At 43.7% G+C, this 24,159-nt stretch overlaps 1 long non-coding RNA gene across 1 annotated transcript; it reads right to left on the bottom strand.

The window, feature by feature from the left end:
• On the bottom strand, positions 1–19,834 carry LOC138756202 (uncharacterized). Its single transcript, XR_011352853.1, has 2 exons — positions 19,627–19,834; positions 1–256 (listed from the first exon to the last, which is right to left on the bottom strand). It is a non-coding gene; the product is annotated as an uncharacterized lncRNA (long non-coding RNA).
• Positions 19,835–24,159: the final 4,325 nt, after the last annotated feature.

Here is a 24,159-nt window from a genome sequence, read left to right as displayed (position 1 = left end):
TGAAATAACCTTCACTTTTATTTGCATTAAGAACCAACATGAAGATTGTACAACATATGCTTACATTTCCAATGTGATTTTTAAGAATATACAACTTGCATATTTTGAATAATGTGATGTCAACCACACTTTTAATTTATGCAAAAGAAGGCAGTTCCATTTGGACAGCAGACAACCTCAGGTGAAAGTTTAACACTCCTTCCTTCTTTCAGTTGTTTCTTTTCACTTTGTGGTGGTGTAAAGATTTAGTTTGAATCTGGAAAGGCAAACAAGCTGTTATAAATTTCACAGTGGCCTGTGGAATGAAATTCTGATAGAATTGCTCATAATATTATAGAGAAGAATGACAGAACTAATTAGTCACCATCTGAGTTTAAGTTATCAACACAGTAAAACCAATTAAAATCTCTGCCATCTCTGAATATGCCAAAGAGTAGCTTATTTTAAAGATAAGAAAAGAAGGAAAGTGTAGGCATGTAAAAAGTAAAGGTTATCATAGTCCTGAGGTAATTGGGATCCAATAATCAGTAGTAGATGACAAGTTCTTCACCAGATATAAATAAATACCTTGTAATGAATGTGAACATTCGTGGAGCACTGGAATAGCAGAATGTCATTCAATCCTTGAGCTATGTTTTAGCATTCCATCAGATATTGGCTGATCGTAAATTCTTTCCAATAATAAATTATCAATCTCTGCCTGAAAAATGTCATTTCATTATATACCCGCCATTTTTCAAATGGAGAGATTCAGAATTCTAGACCATTTCTGCAAAAAGAACTGCTTCCTGATTACACACATAAATGATTATGCTGTGATTGTAACTTTATCGCAAACCATGGGAAAGAGCATTTGATATTTGCACTGTTGACTCCTAATTACTTAATCAAAGCAGACTGTGTCACTCATAAAATGCTAGAGAAGTGATTTCCTTTCATTCTTCACATTTTCTGGATTTTAACCATGGAGAAAATAATAATCTCAAACAAATCCAAAACTGATTATCCCATAGTTTTCTGCTTTGAATTCACCGTAGTTTTTGTTCAGTCTACTTGATGTCCTGTCCTCATTTTTTTGCAGATTCAGTAATGTTGTCAAAGGTAATAATGTGTGAAATTCTCTTTTTTGTATATATCCAAATTACTGAAAACTACAGTGAAAGGATATAGTTCCACTTTACCACTTGTCACATCCCAGCAGAAATTAAAATGTTTATTTTTATGTTTTATTTCTTTGTTTCTTGCCAGATACCCATGTCCATTTTTTGAATGTTCCTCTTTCATAGTTGCATATAGGCTCAAGTAATATGTACTTTGAAGATTGATGGAAATATTTTCACAATAAACCATATTGTTCGGAACAAAATTCAATGTTCACTTTAGACTAGAGATCTTTACAGCACAGTATAGGCCCTATGGTTCACAATGTTGTGTCAAGGTACGTAAACACACTCCATAGCAATCCCTACCTCACACTCATACCCTTTTATATTTTCACATCTCTGTACCTATCTAATGGCCTTTTGTTTGTCCCTATTTTACCAGCCTCCATCACCATCCCAGCAATGTATTCCATGCACCCACTACTCTCTGTGTTACATATTTATCTCTGACATCTCCTCTAAACATTCCTCCTCTCAAATGAAACAGATATCCTATGGTATTTGTGATTGTTGCCCAGGAAAAAAAAGGCACTGGCTCTCCATCCTATTTAAGCTGACATAATCTATTAGACCTCTATTAAGTCACCTCTCGTTCTTCATCACTCCAAACAAAAAATCCCGAGCTCTGTCAATTTTGCTCCATAGGAAATGTTTTCTAATCCAGGCAACATCCTGGTAAATCTCTCTTCAGAGCATGTACATCCTCCCTGTAATGTCATGACCAGAACTGAATGCAATACTCCAAGCTGAGTCCAAATTGAGTTCAAATATTGGGTTAGCAATTTGATAGTCATGTCTGGGGGCACACACACATTACACATAATAATTTATCAAATTCCCAACCTGGGAAGTATAAAAATAAGATGTCTATTAATTAGACAGAAATAAATGTGAGTCCTTTCTAATAAACATGCAATACCATTATATAAACTGAGGTGTCCTGAACATAACAGGTACGTGACCAGATATAGTCAGTTAATGTGATACATACATAGCCTAATCAATACTTTATGAAAGAAATATTGAAATTACTGGCACAAAGAAATGTTTATTTAAATAAAAAATGATTTAGTTGCATATTTCACTCCAAAATATTTTTTTTTCCACCCAATAAGTTCCTTCCAATCCTTAATCATAAATATTTATCTTCCCCATTTGCTTTCTTCTCCCTCACCAGCTCTTCAGTTAACCCTGGACATCAGTTGTTGTATTATGTCTCTTCATCACAGTACCTCTTCTCCCTGATTCACACTTCCCTCCTAATTGTTCTGATAATAAATTTACCCAACAATGTATTAGGAATCAACAAGCAGATTACCTTGGTACAAAAATTATCCTTATGGAAAATTAGCGATGCCATAATTGAACTGAGTTTGTTAAGGTAAGTAACATTTAGTGGTGTTTAAATATGGCCTCTTCTTTTAGTTGTGGTGATACGACCACCAGCCTACTGCAAGGGCGATCTCTGTACCTGCAGGAAGACCAGCTGGCCAGCTATCAATCAGCTGACCTGAATATAAACGTGAGCTTTCCCCTCCTGAGCCAGTCACACGGGGAGCCACCAAGGCTTGAACTGGTCTTTAGACTTTTACTGGAATAAAGCCTGTTGTACAGTCTTTTCTGAGTTTGTGTTTGCTTGCTGCTACCTCAGTGCACCAGAGTTTATTCCAATAAAAATTTAAAGTGAGACCATGGAGAAGTTTCTGAAAATCAGGAGCCTGGAGACTGACCCCCAAAACCTGGATGCCCAGGCATGCTTTGAGATCTGGAAGCATGTGATTGAGGCAATCATCCAAACACAGGCTGAGATGATCGACACCAACCATGAATGGTTCATGCTGCTCCCCACCAACCTGGGCCCATGCACTTTCCAGCCATCAAGGACTGCAAGGTCTACAAAGCCATGATGGCCACAATGGAGAGCATGAACAAGTCCCCGACAAACATAGTCTGCACCCGGTACCTGCTCAGCATCAGCGTGCAGCAGCCAGATAAGTCGGTAGATGCCTATCTGGGGGCCCTGCATGAGCTAGCCTGCCCGTGCCTGGCTGAGTCTGGGGTGATAGCTGGGGAAGTGGGGCAGCTGATCCGGAATGTCTGCTTGCAAGGGTTGCGCTCAAGGAGTGCCTGAAAGAAGCTGCTGGAGGAAAACTTTGTCTCATTTGCCAGGACAATGGAGGCTGCAGCTCATCATGCAGAGGTCTTCGATGCCCGACTCCCCCAATCTCCAGCCTGGCAGATGCAAACGACTGTCGTTGCCGAGGAGGAGACGATCTCAGCCACTGGCGCAGCTCACCCCTGTAAGTACTTCAGGTCCCAGTGTGGATCTTGCAAAATCTGCCCAGAAGGGAACTCATATTGCTTTCAATGCAGGAAGAAAGGCCATTTTGTCAAGGTGTGCATTTCCAGGCCCGTTGGGAGCACTGCGGCCCTCTACGACCAGCTGATAGACCTCCCGAATGCGGCCACCTGTGAGGACCAGGCGACGCCATTACTTTCCCCACCACTTCTGCTCCCCATCATCAACGTCACTTCTGGCCCAGCCACCGACCTGCACCGCAGCAGTGGTCTCACCCTGGGTGTTGCCATCTTCCTCCGGATGACTTCTGCCTGCACCAAAGACATCACTTCTGCCTGCACGGGAACCATCTCTGGCTTCACTTCCAGTCATGTTGCCAAACTGCACCGACACCACATGGGTCCACTGGGTGCCACCATCTTGAGCCAGCTGGCCCTTGACTGCTGCTACATATCAACGGGGTGACGTGGTCAACATGGGTGTATACTCAATGGCCCATCTGACATACTCCATGCCCCAGAAAGAAATTACTGGCCGCTACTCGCCACTTCCATTGGGGAGGAGAGACTTGGACCCTAAGATGGTCCTAGCATCCACCATCTTAAGCAGGATCATTCCCCATGGATTCAGATGCTCAATGATGGACATTGCTCTCAATGAGAAGGTAACAAAATGCCTGTTCGATAGCAATAGTGCTGAGATTTTCATGCATCTGAACGTGACCTGGACACTAAAGCTCAAAATCTATCCCATAAACTTTTCCATCACCTTCACTGCCCAGGACCACTCCACCATGGCCCATGGACACTGCTCAGTGGAACTGACAGTGGGTGGGAGGAAACATACCAAGGGTTCAGGCTCTTAGTTGTTCCCCAGCTCGGTGCTCCAGTCTTCTTAGGGATGGACTCCCAGTACCACCTCCAAAGCCTCATGCTTGCCTCAGGCGGCCCCCTTCACCTACTCTCATTCCACAGCACACAGCCAAGCGACTGCCCCCAGTCCACGTGTGGCCTCTACACACTATGGGTAACCCCTCCATCCCTCTTCAACTAACTTATGCCAGACTGCAAGCTCATATCTGCCAAGAGCAGGCGCTATTGAGCAGCCGACAGGGCCTTTGTTAAGACAGAAGTGAGGTGGCTTCTGGCAGAAGGTATCATAGAGCCCAGCATCAGTCTCTGGTGAGCCCAAGTCCTAGTGGTAAAAGGGGGCTAGCAAACCAAGGATGGTCATCGATTATAGCCACACCATAAACCAACACACACACTGGATGCCTACCACCTTCGCTGAATAGCCAATACAGTCAATGAGATAACCCGCTATAAGGTCTTTTGAATGATTGACCTAAAGTCGTCCGATGACCAGCCCCTTCTCCATGCCCAGGATAAACCATATATCATCTTCAAGGTAGATGGGCACTTCTGCCAGTTCTGCCCAGTCCTATTTGGGGTCACTAATGGGAACTAATGGGATCTCTCTCTTTCAGTGGGAGATGGACCACATGGTAGACCAGCACAACCCAAAAGCTACTTTCTCGTACCTGGACAATGACACCATCTGTGGCCATGGCCAGCAGGACCACAAGGACAACCTGGAGAGATTTCTTCTCACTTACAACAAAGAGAAGTGCGTGTTCAGCACCACCTGCCTCGCCATCCTGGAGTACATCGTGGAACATGGTGTCATTGGTCCCAACCCTGAATGCTTGCATCCACTAATGGAACTGCCCCTCACCCACACACTCAAGGTCCTCTGCAGATACCTTGGGCTTTTCTCCTATTACTCCCAGTGGATCCCCTGTTTTTTGGACAAGGTCTGCCCACTGACCCAAGCCACCACATTTCCTCTCCCTCCCTCCCACCCCACGAGGCTCAAGCAGCTTTCGCTCACATCAAGCAGGACATCACCAATGCCACAATGCATGCCGTGGATGAGGACACTCCATTCCAGATGGAATGTGATGTCTCAGATCTTGCCCTCCTGGCCACCCTCAACCAAGGGGGGGATAGGGTGGGGGGGCGATCCATGGCCTTCTTCTCCCGGACCCTCCACGATTCCAAGCTCAGGCACTGCACCATTGAAAAGGAAGCCCAGGTAATCGTGGAAGCGGTCCACCACTGGCACCATTACCTGGCAGGCAGGATGTTTACCCTCCTCACCGACCAACATGCAGCTTTCATGTTCAGCACTACATATAAGGGCAAGATCAAGAATGATAAGACCTTACACTGGACAGTCAAGGTGGCCACGTTCAGCTATGACATATAGTAGAGACCTGGGAAGTTCAACAATTCCCCTGATGCTCTATCCCGGAACTGTGCCAGTGGGCAGTCTGACCAAATGCAGGCACTGCAAGACACCCTTTACCACCCGGGCATCACACGCCTGGACTGTTTCATCAAGTCCTGAAACCTCCTTTTCACCGTCCATGAAGTCCGGACCATGACTGAGTCATGTACGGTCTGTGTGGAGTGAAAACTGCGCTTCTTCCATCCGCCACAGGCCCACATCATCAAGGTCACTTGGCCCTTCGAGCGGCTTAGCATCGACTTCAAGTACTCCTTGCCTTCCATGAACAAGAACATCTACTTCCTTGCGGCCATAGACGAATACTTCTGTTTTCCCTTCATCATCCCTTGTCTTGACACCTCCACAGCCACTGTTATAAGGGCACTGACACAGATCTTAACCATGTTTGGATACCCAGCATTCATCCACAGTGATCAGGGGTCTGGCTTCATGAGTGAGGAGATGCGCCAGTACCTGGTAGTGCAAGGCATTGTGGCTAGTCGTATGACTAACTGAAACCCGAGGGCAATGGGCAGGTGGAGCATGAAAATGGGGTGACCTGGAAGGTCCTGAGGTCAAAAGGCTGGTCCATTGACTACTGGCAAGAGGCCCTCCCCGAGGCACTCCATGCCATTAAGTCACTCTTGTGCATGGCTACTAATCAGACCCCTCACGAGTGCCTTTTCTTGTTCCCAAAGAAATCGGCGACTGGGGTCTCCCTCTCAGCTTGGTTCACATTACCGAGATCAGTGCTTCTCCACAAACACGTGTTGGCCCACAAGTCTGACTCGCTGGTCGAGCAGGTGCTCCTCCTCCACGCCAACCAGAAGTACGCCTTTGTCAGGTACCTCAGTGGCCGTGAGGACACTATCTCAAACAGGGATCAGGCACCAGCAGGGGCTCCACCCCCCAAACATCATGACTACCTGGCCAAACCGTCTCACCATTGGTACCCTTGGCCCACCCAGGATTCGAGGGCTGACCTCCTCCCTCTGCCCCTGCAGAGGGCCCCACTCCTGGCAAACCACCCCCACCCGCCCACCCCCTCATAGACAGACATACAGACACTACTCTGCCCACACTGATGCCTGCTGCGGCTATGCCAGACCCAGCCAACCCTCAGTCAACCACGCCCTTGCTGACATTTGACCAGGAGCCAATGGCCGCTGGACCACCTGAATTTGTAAATACCACCCAGAACCATTTTACACACCACCACAGAATTTAATTTTAAGAAGTGGGTGATTGTAGTGATATAATCACCAGCCTGCTGCAGGGGGGCGACCTCTGTGCCTGTAGGAAGATCACCTAAGGGGCTGACTCCACCTAGCCGGTTGTCAATCAGCCAACCTGAACATAAACCTGAGCCGACCCCTCCTGAGCCAGTCACACGAGGAACCATTGAGGCATGAACTGGTGTTCAGACTTTTACTGGAATAAAGCCTGTTGTACCATCTTTTCTGAGTTTTTGCTTGCTTGCTTCTACCTCAGCGCACCACAATAGCTAAAGATCAGAAATGGTACAATGCAAAGCAACATAAACTGTTTGATTATTGGTTTAAAACCAAGACCTGATATCTACCTGGGATGCTGAGCAGTGGTCAAATTTAGCTTTACATTTCTTTACTTAGAAAATAAAGAAAATAATTATCTTCATAGTTACCATCTCTTCTTTTTGTCTAGTGACCCCTACAAGAACTAGGTTCATTGCTTCAAGATTAGGGGAATAGGTTTAAGACCAGAAGACCATAATCTCGTGGAGCAAAAGTAGGCCATTTGGCCCATTGAGTCTATTCTGCCATTCTATCATGAGGTCTCATTCTCCCACTCAGCCCCACTCCTCTGCCTTCTCTCCATAACCTTTGATACTCTGACTATTTAGATATCTATGAATCTTTGTGTTAAATTAATCCAGCTACTTGGCCTCCACAGCTCGCAAATTCCTGATGTTCACCACTTTTTGGCTAAAGAAATTCCTCTGCATCTCTGTTCTAAATGAGCACCCTTCAATCCTGAAGTTATGCTCCCTTGACCTGTTTAAAACAGAGAGGAAATGATTCTTCTCGTGAGCAGTGAATTTGTGGAATTTTCCGCCCAATGTAGTACTGAAGGCTGTCTCATTAAATGTAGTTAAGGCAGATTTTTCAAATATTAGGGAATTCAGATTTGTCGGGAACAGGTAGGTTAATGGATTTGAGTCCACTGCCAGATCAGCCATTATCATTTTGAAAGACAGAGCAGGTTTAATGGGCCAGAAGACCAACTCTTGGTCCTTGTCCAAATGTTTCATTGTACATATCTGATACGATTGCCTCAGTACGAACTCTTGGTCATTTTCTCAGACCATGAATTTAGAGATGCCAATGAAGACTGACCAAGGAACCAAATTATGAATCAGAAGTCATAGGAAGATTTTAATAATAAAGACAATAACATCAGGAAAGCTCGAATGAAAAGTTATCAGAGTAGCTTTTCCTGGTCTGCTGTTGATTAATTTAAATGAATGATTTTCAGTTCTCTGGCTTTTCTACACTCATGCACATTGCTTTAATTGCCATTTTATGCCCAGACAAGAAATCCTCATCTGCAGAATGCTTATTTATGCAAATATGTGTGTTAGGGGCTTGCAAGATTTGGCACTTTAGGATCTAGGAGGAAAGGAAATTCACCCTGGACACCATAAGAAAAGCCAGGGAGAAAGTGGCCTCTGTGTTGTGCTCCAGGAATGTCACACACACATACACACACAGAGAGTAGCTGTGCACACACACACACACACACACACACACACACACACACACACACACACACACACACACACACACACACACACACACACACACACACACACACACACACACACACACACACACACACACACACACACACACACACAGAGTAGCTGCATGGTAGCCACAGAAAGGATGTTACAACATATTGTCAGGATATCGAATCCCATCTAAAGACCTGTAATTTTAAAGACAAAAGTAACTATTTTGAATCCATGCATTAATTTCATGCTACTTGCTTTTGTTTGTTTTTTTGCTAGACATTAGCTCTATCTAAATTTTCCTTCAAGGTGACTATCATCCTTTATCAAGCAAAGGTAATTTGTGGTAGTGTGTGATTATACAGCATTGCTGCAAACTGTCATTCCTTCTCTGGAAAGGATGGTAATCTGCAAACCAGATCAACACACTCCAGCAAAACTTTCATTGCAGCTGCAAACTGCATACTTTCCCTTTAAAGGTTACAATGTCAATTAATCTGATTTCACAATTGCAAAATAATTTTATCATACCATTGTCATCAAATTATTCTACCACTGGGCAAACTTTGTAATTTTACCTCTCTGCTTTTTGTAGGATCCCTCCTACAGAGGTGGTCAACACGTGCATGTTGTACATGCAGAACAAGCTGGAGGATAAGAATCATGACATGAAAATAAACATTGCTCTGAGGGTCAAGTTTGCCCAGTGGTAGAATAATTTGATGACGATGGTATGATAAAATTATTTTGCAATTGTGAAATCAGATTGAATAATGAGACGAAGCCCCTGCCCCTTCTCCTTTTGTAGAAGGTTGGAAGTAACAAAAGTAGGTGGGAGAATATCGCCGAAAAAAATGATTCCACCTGCAACACTAAAGATCACAAGGTACAGGAACAGAAGTAGGTAATTTGGCCCATCAAGTCTGCTCTGCCACATACATCTAATTCCAATTTCCAGTCTTTTCCCCATAAGGCCTTGATACCCTGACTAATATCTATCAATCTGCTCCTTTAAACACCCCCAATGATCTGGCCTCAACAGTTGTATGTAGCAATGAATTTCTCAAATCCACGAGCCTCTGGCTAAAGAAATTTGTCCTCGTTTTTATTTTAAACAGGTACCTTCCAATACTAAGACTGTTCCCTCTTGTCCTAGATTCATCCACCAAGGGTAAATCAATGGAGAGATTCAAATTTTTCAAGTTGGCAAGCATGCAAGCCTCGAACACAGCTAGTTTTTCAGTTGAACACTACCGTGTGCCTTTCAATGGTCAATTGTTTAAAATGAACCCTGGGAGAAGTTTCATGGAAGATTTCTCCTTGCCGAATGACTATAGACTTTATTGACATAATTTGCTTGCTCCTTAGTGATGATCGTTGCCCACTGAATACCAATTTGCTCAATATATTTTTACAGGCATTGCTATCAAACTACAATGCTGAATATTTCCCAGTGATATTGAACAGCAGTTAAAATATTTCATATAAGGTTTAGATCTACAAAGAATAGTTGATCTGAGGAAAACGTTCTTTGTTTGTATAGTTTTTCTTAGGCTGGAAGGTGATATCTGGAGTTGTTATGGAGTCCAGAGGACCCCAAAACCACCAGCAATAGATATGCACCACAGAGTTAATTAAACAAAAGTTTTTTTTAAATTATATTTGCACAAGAAAACAGAATTAAACTTTAACTAATTACATAACCTACCTAACTACTTAATCCCACCCCCCCCCCCTCTAATACTAAGTGCAGGTGTGTGTAATGTACATTTAAGATTAGAAAAGTTTTTTCGATCACAGTCCAATCTCACTGGTTGCAGGCAATTCTTGTACTGTGCACAGAAGTTAGCATTAACAAAGTTCACCAATCTTCGGTGCTTAACAGGAAAATGGTTACCACTCAGGAGGGTTCTTGCTGGTTTTGAGAAACAGATTCCTTTTTCAGGACATCCACAACTGATTCCTTCTCAATCAGTCTTTCTGACAAAACTTTCCCCCTTTAAGTTTTTCCAGATGATCCTCTTTCTTTCAGGTCACATTTCAGACTGTCAATCTCCTCCTTTGATCAGACAGCCTTCCAAAGTTTGCCAGCTTGTCCTCCTGGAACTGATTTCTGTCTCTCTCTCTCTCTCTCTCTCTCTCTCTGTTTCACCCCCTCCCTCTCTGTGAGGAAAATTCTTCTCCTCTGTCTGCAAATATCACATTCTCTCCCAGGCAAACTGTTGTCGATACTTTGTTGCCACCTGCAAAAAGCATTCTGCAAAAGTCCTGCAAATATTCTGTGTTGTAAAATGTGTGTGTGCAAGTTGCTCTAACAATTTCTCCCGAACCACCTCTAAATACTAGGTCACAGGAGCTAAATCAGGGAATAATGATAGGCAGATGGAATCAGATGAGTGATGATATAGAGAGGCTTAGCCACGCGCATAAATGTGCAGCTAAAAGGCAGAAGGAAATGGGAAAGGAGAACAAAGGGAGACAGAACCTGGATGAAGCAATAGGAGTCAGAAAGGAGTACCAGGTGAGTGGGATCGGCTAAATACTAATTCTTCTAGTTTACATTTGACAGTGAAAACTAAAGGTAATTCACAATAACCAATTACCCTGCTAATCAGCACATCCTTGGAATGGGGCAGGAAATGGAGGTTTCCTGGAGAAATTTGTACATTTACAGAGAGAATGTGCAAATTCTTCACAGACAACACCAAAGATGAAGACTGAATCTGGATGACTAGATCTGTGAGACATCAGCACTCCCTGGAGACAAATTAGTCATTGTATGAACACTATCTAGATCTTACCATGACAGTTTCACGGAGGCAGAAATTTGTTGATTTCAATGGGAACATTCTGTCTCTCACAGGATTTTTGAATTATCTGAATGGAGAATCTTCCTCATCCTCCTGCCACTTACGAGGATGTAAGTGAGTAAATGTTATTGATTATTCTCAGATCTGCCTTAGATTTCATCCTATTAAACCACACAGACATGAAGGCTTCACCAACAGTACTACACAAAGGGCAAATTAACAGCTTATAGATTGACTGCTAATCATTTTTGCTTGTAGCTAACCACACCATTTGATGCTTTTCATTGTTGCTTCAAGTTTCAGATGTCCATCTGAAAGTCTGTTTGATGCTGCTGGGTGTTGTGAATAAATAGTTCTCAGACACAGATGAATTGACATTCTTTGGAGTTGTTGGTGAATCTTTCACACAGTTTATGTCTGCATGGATCTGAGAGTAAGGAGGCTGGAGAATAAGAGTTCCATGGCAACAGCGCTTGTAACAAATCAGAGCTCAAGCAACAATGACTAAAGCTGCAGATCCTTCAGCGGAGAAGACAGGAATCATCAGATCACCTCTCTTCAGTCTGCAAGAATGACCCTCATCTTCCAATCGTCTGTGGCTTTAATCCTTCTCCCCACTCCTACTTTGGTTCTTTGTCGTTGACCTTCCATGCTGCTCCAATAATGTCCAAAACAATTTCAAGATTCAACACCTCACCTTCTGACTCAGTACATAGGGCTTATTATTTAGTTGAATAATTTCAGATCAACCATCTTGTGTCAATGTCCTTAATTAAATGTAAGGTTTCGGTTGGGTTTCTGCATCATTTTGTACCAACTGTGGGTTTTATAGTGTCACTGGCAACTTTGATCTGAGCCATTCCCTCTGTTCTCTCCGCCGTCCCTTCTTTTCAATTTTAAACACCTCTGTGTTCTCCATTTTCCAGTTTTGATGAAGGTACTTAACCCAAAATATCTTTCCATTATCCCAAGCTTACCTGGGCACTCTTCTCCACTTTTGTAATCTAGAAGCAATTTGGCGCCAATCATCCATGCTGACCAAAGTAATTGGATTTGCTAAATGTTCATTGCTTAGGTAACATAGAATCATTGATGGGCATTTTGTGCCCTGACTCAATGTAGTGAGATGTCCTTTGATCTGTGGCCTAAGATCTATGAGTCTTGATAAAAGATAGTAAATCTAATGTAGGCAATTTGTTTTGTTAAATTAGAGAAATGAATGCTACAGAATAAATACACTGCAAATGGTTGTGATTGAGCTTGCTGTGGCAGCTCACTTTGCGTAGACTAGAGCTGTTATTTTATCACAAGCAGCATGTCATTGAAAAAGAATCAGCCACTTTTATAAAGAATCTTAATTGTTTTATACTCTGTGACCCAGTTAAATCACAAGGTATTGCTTTTAATTTCATGTCATTAGTTAACTCTTGCAATTTATAAATTCACAATACATTTAACATTAAAAAAAAATTATTCAGAAAATACCACTGTTGCTGCCAGCTCTTTATAGGTGATCTCCTTTAATCATAGCCTCAGTATTTTCTTTTTTTTTCTGTAGAACATATACATTTGCATCTTTAACTCATTAAGAGTTGATATTGCAATGACATTCTTGTTAAATTATTCTCAAATTTTAGCTCTTGGCTGAAAACTTTTGCTTGATTTCCTTTCTTGTTCATAAATGTATATTTCATCATTTCATACACTATTTGAAACCTTTACCTCTGTCAACAGTTTGCCAGGGTCATTTTTCTTAGTTTCGATCATGATCATTAATACTCCCTTTAATCCATCACATTCTGTTGGTTCTTTTAAAGAAAATAAGGCTAGTTTCACCTTAACTCTCTACTAAAGTCATCAAGAATGAAAACAGTCCCAGTGGATCAGCCATTCTCAACATTCTTATGGCCCCCTCAGGACTCTGCTTAAAGTTTATGGGCTCCCTTCCCCATGAAGCGTTCGAATTTTGGTTTTTTCTGAACTTCTCTCCAACCAACCATTTCAAAAACTTGAAAAGTTATTTTTGTTGTGAGAGGTGAAACAACCCAAGGGTTTTATTTAAATATGTTGTGTGTTTCCCCCCCCCCCCACCCACCCTGAGGTAGGGGTAGAGGGATTTGGAGGATGCATATGGCCCCCAATGAGAATGGCTCCAATAGATCATTGTTTATGCTGACATAAATACCCATTTACAATAACTGCACACTAATTCTGTTTTACATCCTTTACAATCCTATCAAGCTTTACCAGAGTTTGAAACTCACCAGGCATATTGGGGACAATTAACAGCATCCAATTAATCCATCAACCTATAAGACTTTTGGATCTGCAAGGAAACTGGTAGATCAAGTGTGAAATCCATGCAGTTATGAGAAGATAAGATAAAATCATGTACAGAAAGTAAATAGTGAGAAAAAAAATATTGATTGAACATATAAGTGAAAAAGAAAGATAAAATGTTCAACAGTGATTAAAAGCAAAAGGAATGACATCTGTAAAAAAAAATCATCCAACAATTGGAAAACCTACTCCCGCAGATACTACTCTGCTCAACCACACCCTGCATCTCTAACCATTAAAATCTTTACCCTCTTGCATTTTGCTTCCTCTGATGGTACACTACTTGCCTCAGTATTTTTAAATCCAAAGGACATAGACGCTGGTTTGAGTAGATAAGGTAGAAAACTGGTGATCGCAGAATTGATCTGACTACAAGAAACATGATGTGTTGTGGATTTCAGCTGGAAAAGTAAAGATAATGCTCAGCTTTTTTCTTCTTCTTCAGACAGTCTTCTGGACCCTCTTCATGTCTCATTCACCTTCACATCTCACAAGTGCAAAGAGCTTGTGTGCTTTTATGCTACTAAAGTAGAAGCTACACGGCTATCCATTATGTCAACTTTCTACTGGAGCTCTATTGAGTGTGCCATATCACAGTGTGATACGGTTGCTGCAGAGAAATGGATTGGTCGTCAATCCACAGGTCCATAAGCATTGCAGAGATGATCACTAGAGTCTCCCTCCCACCTCCATCAACATGATCTACCAGGATCGTTGTCTGAAGAGGCCATGCAAAATCATTGAGGACCCCTTCCACCCTGCACACAGCATCTCTCAGCTGTTCCTGTAAGGGAAGAGATACAGGAGTATCAGAAGCCAACACCACCAGTCTGAGGAACAGCTTCTTCCCATGGGCAGGGGAAATGCTGAACAACCAAATAAACTCCATCTGAGACTCTCATTTGTACAAAACAATATTTATTTTTATACATAAAACACTTTCCTTGCATATGTATTATTTGTCTGTACGTGCATTATGTCTGGTTGCATGTCTGCATGTTTTTGCACCAAAGACTGGAGAACACTGGTTCATCGCATTGTACATGCACAATCAAATGACAATAAACTTGCCTTCCGGCTGCTATCCTCTTTTCCCCATCCAAACTTCAAAGATAAACCATTCCTTCTCTCAGAACTTGAATCCTTCTCTCATCCCCTTGCTGTCTGTCCTCCTACTTTTCAGAGCTCATTTTGTCTGTGGATAGGCTGGGTCGATTCTCTCTCAAGTATAAAAGGCTGAAGCTGAGGCACAGAGGATTACAAAATCATGAGGGGCAAGGATAGCATAGAGAGTTAGAGACCATTTTACATGCCAGTCAGATCGAAAGGCAAGGCCAAAAGTTCAAGGGAACCATGGTTTTCTGGAAAAAATTAGGAAGTTGGTTTGGGATAAGAGGGATAAGATATACTAAATTTAAGAAGCAAAAAATGGATAAGATATATGATTATTACATAGATTGCAGAAAAAAAACCTGAAGAAGGAAATTAGAAAGGCAAAAAGGTATGAGGTGTCAATAACTGATAAGGTAAATGTGAATCCTAAGGGTTATTACAGATATGTGAATAGTAAAAGGAGGGTTAAGGATAGAATAGGACCACTGGAAAATGAGAGCGGTGAATTGTGCGAGGAATCATATCAGATGGGAGAGATATTGAACAATTTTTTCTCATCTGTGTTCATGAAGGAAGACATTGGATGATGTGAGATAAGTGAGGCAATGGCTTAGTGATGGAAAAGATAGGAATTAGTAAAGAGAGGATTTTGGATTTTCTAGGGTCAATAAAAGTGGACAAGTCTCCTGGTCCTGATGGGATTTTCCCCAAGATGTTAAGGGAGGTTGGGGAGCAAATAGTGGAGACACTGTCAGTGATTTTTCAATGATCACTGGAGGAGGGTTTGGTGCCATGGGATTGGTGGGTTGCTAATGTAGTTCCATTGTTTAAAAAAGGCACGAGGTGTCAGCCAAGTAATTATAGGCCTGTAAGTTTGACTTAGGTGGTAGGGAAAGTTATGGAGGGTATTCTTAGAGATGGTGTGTATAATTATCGGCTCCATCTAGACGGGCTAGGGGACATGAACGAGATGCTGGCACTCCTTGGCAAACACAAGCCCTGCATTATGGTTGAGCAGGCTTTCCTTGAACAGCTATTTGAGGACATCCAGCTGCTATTAGCTGACGCTGATTTCAGCGACCCCCGGAAAGTACCTGCATGAGCGGATGTCCTATGGAAGCAGAAGGGAGAATGCTCAATGTCCATGGTCTCGTCGCAAGACGCCACAACCAGACCAGGGTAGACTCACCTAAAGTGCAGCAGCCCCCCAAAGGTAGTGACTCTAATGCTTCTATCACTAAAGATGGGGTTTTGGAAGCAACCGCTGCAGGCCTCCCTGCACAGTTCAGGGAAATGCCGGTGCGAGCCGTCACTAATGGCCATAGCTGCTGGGCAACTTGATAGCCTCCTGTACATTTGGGGCTGCCAGTCCAGATGCCGTTTCCTCATGGACAGAGGAGCAGAGGTCAGCGTCCTACCCCCATCAGGACAGAATACCAGGAACAGACAAGCAGGCCCCACATTGAAGGCTGCCAACAACAGCACCAGCTGGACCTACGCTACCCAATTGCAGTTGGGTGGCAGCATCTTTTTGTGGGTGTTCACACTGGCAGCAGACTTCCACATGCAAACAGCCTCCTCGCGGACCTAAAAGGCTGGTGACTGGTCCATGCCAAGATCTTCCAGTCTGACCCCTCCGCAACGCCAAGCTGCTGGCCTTCCACCTGGACTCTGTACAGTGATCCAGAGATGAATACGCCAAGGTCTTGGCCAAATTCCAGGCAGTGCTCACTCCCCAGTTCTCCACGGTGATGCCATAGCACAGGGTGCAGCTTTACATCCTCACCCAGGCCCGTCACTCCACGCTCGAATGAGATGTCTGCCACCGGAGAAGATCCAACTAGCCAAGGATAAGTTTAAAAACCTGGAAGAGCTGGGCATCGTATGGCAGTCAGACAGCTTGTGGGCTTCTCCCCTACACATGGTGCCCAAGGCCACTGGGGGTTTGAGCCCATGTGGTAACTAATACCTCCTCAATGAGGCCACCACACCAGATCGATACTTCGTGCCGCCTATCCAAGACTTTGCAGCCAACCTGCACAGGCAAAGATCTCAAAAGTGGACCTTTTACTGGGATATCATCAGACCCTGGTGTACCACAATGATAACCCAAGGCCACCACCATTGCCTGTTTGTCCTGTTCGAGTTTCTGTTAATGCCGTTCAAATTTAAAAAATGCCACACAGACTTGACAGTGGTTGATGGACACTGTGGACTGAGACCTGGATGACACTTTTGTCTGCTTTGACGACATCCTCATGGGAAGTAAGGACTAAAAGGAACATCTGATGCACCTCCGCAAGCTCTACATCTGGCTGAGCGAATTCGGACTGATCATCAACTGGCCAGATGCCAATTCAGGCTAGAGACCATCGATTTCCTGGGCCACAGGATGACCAAGGAGGGCGCCACACTGATACCCAGAAAAGTGGAGGCCATCTAGAAGTTTCCCAGGCTCTGGATGACCAGGGGACTGCAGCTGTTCATGGGGATGGTCAACTTCTGCCACAGATTCATCCCCTCGGCAGCCCAGATCATGCAGCCATTGTTCACCCAGATGCCGGACAAAGCAATGGATGTTACATCAGTCGAGGAGACAGCGGAGGCCTTCATGACATTTGCCCTGGCCAAGATTTTGGACCTCTGGTCAGCCCGCCAACAATGTCACCTCTTGTACATTTATGAGAACACCACAGATGTGAGGCATGTCTTGATGAAAGTCAATGTGCTGGCCGACGCAATGTCCCGGCAGAGTATCCACGCGCTGTCGAAAGGAGTGGACTTGGTGGATTTGGCGGAGGACAAGGAGATGTCCCAGTACAGAACAGCCATATCAGGACTATAAATTCGGGACATCCCAGTGGGCGCAGGTGACCTCTGCCTCCTGTGTGACATGGCCACTGGACAGGTCAGACCCATTGTCCCAGCAGTTTGGAGATCACCAGCTTTCAACTCCATCCACGAGCTAGCACACCCATCAATCAGGACCACGGTCCAGCTGGTGGCCAGCAGGTACGTGTGACATGGTTTATGGAAGCAGGTCAGTGCATGCAGCGCCAAATGGCCAAGGTGAGGAATCATACTAAAACCCCATCGCAGCACTTTGAGCCCACTGAGCAAAGGCTTGACCATGGACATGTGGACATAATGGGACCCTTTATAGTATCTCAGGGTTTCTGATACTTGTTTACGATGGTCGATCATTTCACCAGGTGGCCGGAGGCAGACCCCCAGTAGACACTTCCACGACCTCGTATGCCAGAGCTTTCATCTCATCCTGAATGGCACAGTTTAGACTGCTTTCACACATCATGTCTGACAGGGGAGCCCAGTTCACCTCCACCCTGTGGTCTGATCTCACCAGCCTGTGGGGTGCCCAGCTACACCATACAATGGTTTATCACCTGCAGTCAAATGGGCTGGTAGACTGCTTCCACAAGCACCTCAAGGCTGCACTCATGGCCAGACTCCATGGAGCAAACTAGGTAGAAGAGCTACCGTGGGTAAACTGGGAATATGCACCGTACCCAAAGAGGACCTCAACACCTCGTCAGCCAAACCCATTTACAGAGCTCCACTGGTTGTCCCAGGAGAATTTGCACCATTCCCCTGCGGACAACAAGACTTTGGATCAGCCCTTCTCCACAAACTGAGGGACAGAGTCAGCAACCTGGCTCGCTTCCACCGTCCAGGCACGGCACCGTGAGGACCAATGCACCCAAAGCTCTGCGGGTCTGTGAGTATGACTTTATTCACAGAGGCTCACATCGCTCTCGGCTACAAAGACTGTACGAAGGTCCTTTCCGGATTGTATGCAACAACGAGGCCACATTCGAGATGGAGGTCAGAGGCAAAACCAAGGTCTACACCACGGACAGGTTGAAACTGGCACACCTGGACCTGGCAGACCTGATGGAAACACCAATGCCATGCAAAAGACGCAGGCCACTAAAACCTACAAAGACTCTGCCTCCGGGCACCATGGACAATTCAGTCGGACCTGGGGGGTTGGGAGGGGGGTTGCCATTTGGCTTTATTCTAGGTTCCATTTTTTAGCTCTCAACCCTCTGATCAGTCAGATGACAGTTATCCCTTCACAGGCACTCCCCTTTCTTCTGTTCAAATAGGCCTTTAAATATTACCCTTGACAACACCTCCCATTGCAGATCACAGTGTTTTCAACATGTATTTTTTTCTCTGTCATAACGATATCCCATGTGTTTGTAACAAAAATACTCCAAGCCTTTTCATCCATCTTGACCTACTTGTAGATTTTAAATGAAAATTAAAGAACTGCAGACACTGGAAAAACAAGATTAAAAAAAACAGCTAGAAATACTCAGTGAGTCAATAAGACAAGAGTGAGTACAAAACAATCGGAACAGGAATAGGGCATCAGAATATTCAAGCCTGCCCTAACATTTAATAGGATGATGACTGATCAATGGTGGCCTCAACTCTGTTAGTTTATTCTTTACTTAGAGATACAACCCAGTAACAAGTCCTCCCAGCCCACATTGTCCAAATACACACATGTGTGACCAATTAATCCTGTAACCCTGTGCGTCTTTGGAATGTGAGGGGAAACTGGAGCACTCAGACGAAACACATGCAGACATGGGAGGATTGCTCAAACACCTTACCGACAGCTTCAGATTGAAACTCAGGTCACTGACATAGTACTGGGTAATTGCATTATGCTATCTATGCCCTCCTTTCTTCGCCAATTCCCCATTAACCTCGATTCCTCTATCCATAACATATTCACCAATCTCCTTCTTAAATACAGAGCAGAGATATCCAGAGATTTACTACTCTCTAAAAGAAGACATTTCTACGCACCTAAGTTTTAAATGACCACCTGTGGTAACCCTCTGCGACGGTAATCAAGCCCAAGGAGGACCTCAGCATCTCTTTGGCCGAACTTGTCTACAGAGCTCCACTGGTGGTCCTAGAAGAATTCATACCATCCCCAGGCAGACAACAGGACAACGCGACAGCTCTCCTCCGCAAGCTGAGGGAAAGAGTCAGCATCCTGGCTCCGACTCCACCTTCCAGTCACGGACACGCGAGGACCAACATACCCAAAGACTTACAGTGCTGAGAGTATGTTTCCATTTGCAGGGGTCCACATCATCCACTGCTACAGTGGCTGTACAAGGTCCATTCCAGGTCATCTATAACAATAGAGCCATGTTTGAGTTGGAGGTCAGATGCAAGATGGAGGTTTTCACCACAGACAGATTAAAGCTGGCACACCTGCACCCGACACGCCCAGTTGAGACGCCAGCACCAAGCAAAAGAAGAATGCCACCAAAGCCTGCAGAGACTCTGCCTTTGGGCACCATGGACAAACCGCCAGTTCTGGATGGGGGTTCATGTGACGGACCATCGCTGCCACAATCAAGCCAGCACTCCAGGCAGCGAGTGCACCTAAAAGCCAGCAGACCGTGCAATGTCATTGGCCCTAGCAAGCGAACTGGCAGATGAACAGACCTAGCATCCCCAAAATGGTGCTGGCCCCACTGCACAGCCAACAGACAGGGACATGGCACAAGGAAGAAAGTATCGTCTTTGAAGAAGTTACCCGCATGAGAGAAACCTGATTTTGTTATGCGGCTGGTCACGTCAGCAACCTGGGGACACGAGAGGTATACAAGTTGAGCTTGAGCCCTAATAAAACCCAGAGCTTAACCTGACTACACTCGTGAATGTGTCTTTCTTTCAAGTAGCTCGCAGCTACACACACCTCTTTATTTTGCAGCTATGTCCCCTTGTTCTGCACTCTTCCACATTTCTGGGAAGAGAAACTCAGTAAACATTTCAAGACAGATAAATACATAATATGTAGATGTTGTAGAAATCCTGAGCAAACAAGGAGAAGTCAGAAGGACTCACAGGTCAGGCATTAAACACAGAGAAAAATGGGGTCAGTCAAATGTTTCGGGCTGGAATCATTTATCAACGTATTTCATGATGTTCCTTTTACTTGATTGCATTCTTATTTATCCAGTTATAGTCAGATACTAGCTTCTCTTTACTGGTCCATTTAATTGCCTCTTGCATCTACATGCATAAATCCTTGTTGCCCTCCTAATTCTCATCAGAATGCAATCCCTTGGCAATATCAATGGAAAGCACAGCATATTTTAAAATATTTTTTGCAATGAACTTCTAGTTCCAACTTAGCAATGGCTTTTGAACCATATAACTTAGCAGATCCCTTAACAAATATATAGCACTATATGTGCAGAGATATTTTCCAACAAGACCTTTCGGAATACCAAAGTAAAAGGGTCAATTTGCCCAGCATCCCAACTGTTGCTTTATTTTCAGCTCAGCATCCCTGTGTGGTCATTACTTTAGATGTGAAGAGCTGGAGAGGTTAATCCTCTACACACATAGCATGTCCCATAGGGCAGAGTGGGCTTTCTGGCTGTCAAATACTTTTTCACAAGTTTTAAATGTCTCTGATGGTGTGACATATTGATCTAAATCTTTAAAATTAGAAATAAACATACAATACAAAACTAAATTTGATTAATTTAATGAAAAGCACTAAAGAATAATTTAAATTATCAAAATAAATTAGAAGTGAAATATTTGTAGAACTTAACCCCTCTCACAGGTTTATTTTCTTTTTGCATAGACATACATCACAGTGAAAGGCCATTTCAGTCCAAGTGCCTGAGCCACCTAAATACACCAATTAACATACAAACACCATTCATCTTTGAAGGGTGGGAGGAAACTGAAGCACCCAGAGGAAACCCAAGAGAAAATACAAACTCCTTACACCACATTGGATTTGAACCCGGGTTGCTGGCTCTGTGATAGAGTTGTGCGAACATGTGTAGCAGACTGTCAATGGCAGAGAATACAGCCGGATGCACTGGCATTCAACCTTCAGAACATTTAGGGCTCCCATGTTAGGTTGTGAAATGCAGAAGTCTTGGATGTCTTGAGGTACAATGAGCCTATAAGAGGATTCAGTACATTGTCATCACCTCTAACTAACATTTCCTGCCTGAAATCGAATGAGACTATGAACCACCTTGCCAATATTTTTTTCATACTTCCACAATATTTTTAGCTGCCCAGGCCTTAAACTCTGGAACATTCTCAGATATAAAGTATCTATCTCTACCATTCTTTCAGAGGGAAAAATGATCTATTTCACCCATGATTTTGATAATCTCCTCATATTTCTTAGTGCTGGAGTTTTTAAAACAAAATTAGACATACAGCATGGTAAAAGGCCCTTCTGGCCCATGAGCCGGTGCTGCCCAACAACATCCAACTGATCTCCAACTCTACAACTCCCGTATGTTTTTTGAAGGGTGAGAGAAAGCCAAAGCATACAGAGCAAACCCACATCAACAAATAAACACACTTCAGCTCATCAGTCTTGCTGTGACCACTCACCTATTGGTTTATATCCTTTCTTGCCCGAAGGTCACATCACAAAATCCTTGCAGATAGTGCCGGAGTTGTTGGTGCTATAACAGTGTTGTGCTAAAATCTACACTAGCTCTGCCACCATTTGTTTATTAATGCCTTTGTGGTAGGCCTTGGGATATTTTATCCACTTAAATTCATTATATAAATGCAAGATGCCACTATTACTGATGCTGTCAACATAAATATTTACCATAGGGAGATCCCTTTGGAATTTTTTTCATTTCTTCACATGGGAGCATTGACAGCTATCACTGCTCACAACCAGCAGTCCAGTGGAAGTCAAATAACTCAGCAGAAACCATGAAAGGGAAGCTGAGATTTCTGATTTGTATGATTTATTACCATGCTGCTTGGTGCAGTTATGGAGTAAATCATTGGGGAAGCTCAGCTGTTTTGAGCACTAAATCAAAATAGAAAGGACAACTGCACATTTTTTGACATGACTTGTCAGACTATATTGGGCCAGAATGCCCCACTGCTGGTGAGTCCGCATGCTCACTATCCAGTGTGCAATGCATAGACCTAAATGGTAAGGTGACAATTAAGCCTTGCCACACACTCAAAAAAATTCAAAGAAACATTTGTATACTTTACAAATATTACAAAGGGTAGCAGAAGCAACAGATAGATGTGTCTGTGTGTGCATGCAAGACACCAGGATAAGCGTGTTAACTCCCTGGTGTCAGAGTCCAGAATGTCTCTGAATGGTCCAGGGGAGGGAGAGGAGCCAGATGTCATGGTCCATATTGGTACCAATGATATCAGCAGGAAGAGTTTTCTGCAGCATGAGTTTGGAAGGATATTAAGAAGAGATCTAATCTCAGGATTGGTAGCCATGCTAGTGAGGCACAAAACAGGAAGATAGTGCAGTTTAACATATTGATAAGGAGCTGGTGCAGGAGGGAAGGATCAATGGGCTCTCTTCCAGGGGAGGTAGGCTGTGCACGAAAAGGGTGGCTTCCATGTGAACTGGAGGGGGAACAATATGCTTGTGTGGAGGTTTACTAGTACATCTGTTGATGGTTTAAACTGGATTGGCAAGGAGGGTAGCAGATAGAACTGAGCAGTAGGGTAGCAGGTGGAGGAGTTGAAGGGATGGCAGACCTTCGGGCAAAAAAGGATATAAACCAATAGGTGAGTGGTCACAGCAAGACTGATGAGCTGAAGTGTGTTTATTTTAATGCCAATAGTATGTCTTAGATGAACTAAGACACTGGATCTATTCTTGGAATTCTGATGTGGCAATTATGGAGACATGGATGCAAGGGGTGGGGGGGGGGGGGGGGTCAGCACTGACAGCTCAAATTTCCTAGATTTCATTGTTTTATACTAGATAGAGAAGGTAAATGGAGGAGAGGCATAGTATTTTTAAGGGAAAGCGTCACAGCTTCATTCAGTAAAGACCTAATGGTGGGCTCAACTTCTGTGGAGTGTGGGTAGAGATCAGAAGTAAGGAAGGTGCAATCACTTTGAAAGAACTGTTATAAACCACCAGTAGATACCAGGAAGTGGAGGAATAGATATGTAAACAGATTATGGAAATTTTTAAAAGAAACAGGGTTGTCGTCGTGGAAGATTTTGATTTTCCCAAATATTGACTGAGACATCCTTAGTGCCAGAGGGCTAGATGGGGCAATATTTTTCAAGACTGTCTAAGAGAGTTGCTTGCAGCAGTATGTAGATAGCCCAAACTGGAAGGGATCCAAACTAGATCTTACATTAACAAGTGAGGCCTGTCATGTGATCAGAGTTTTAATGGGGCATCATTATGGGGGAAAAGTGATTGCTCTTTCTTGTTCCTTGTAAATAAATCATTACTTTGTGGAAAGGCAAATGGCTGGCAATGGTTAATGTAGTGATTAACACAATGCTATTTATAGTCCCAGCAAACCGGGTACAAATGTATATGTTGAC

The sequence above is a fragment of the Narcine bancroftii genome, chromosome 3 (genome assembly GCF_036971445.1).
Source record: "Narcine bancroftii isolate sNarBan1 chromosome 3, sNarBan1.hap1, whole genome shotgun sequence".
NCBI classification, from domain to species: Eukaryota; Metazoa; Chordata; class Chondrichthyes; order Torpediniformes; family Narcinidae; genus Narcine; species Narcine bancroftii.
This window is presented reverse-complemented; position numbering and strand designations above follow the sequence as displayed.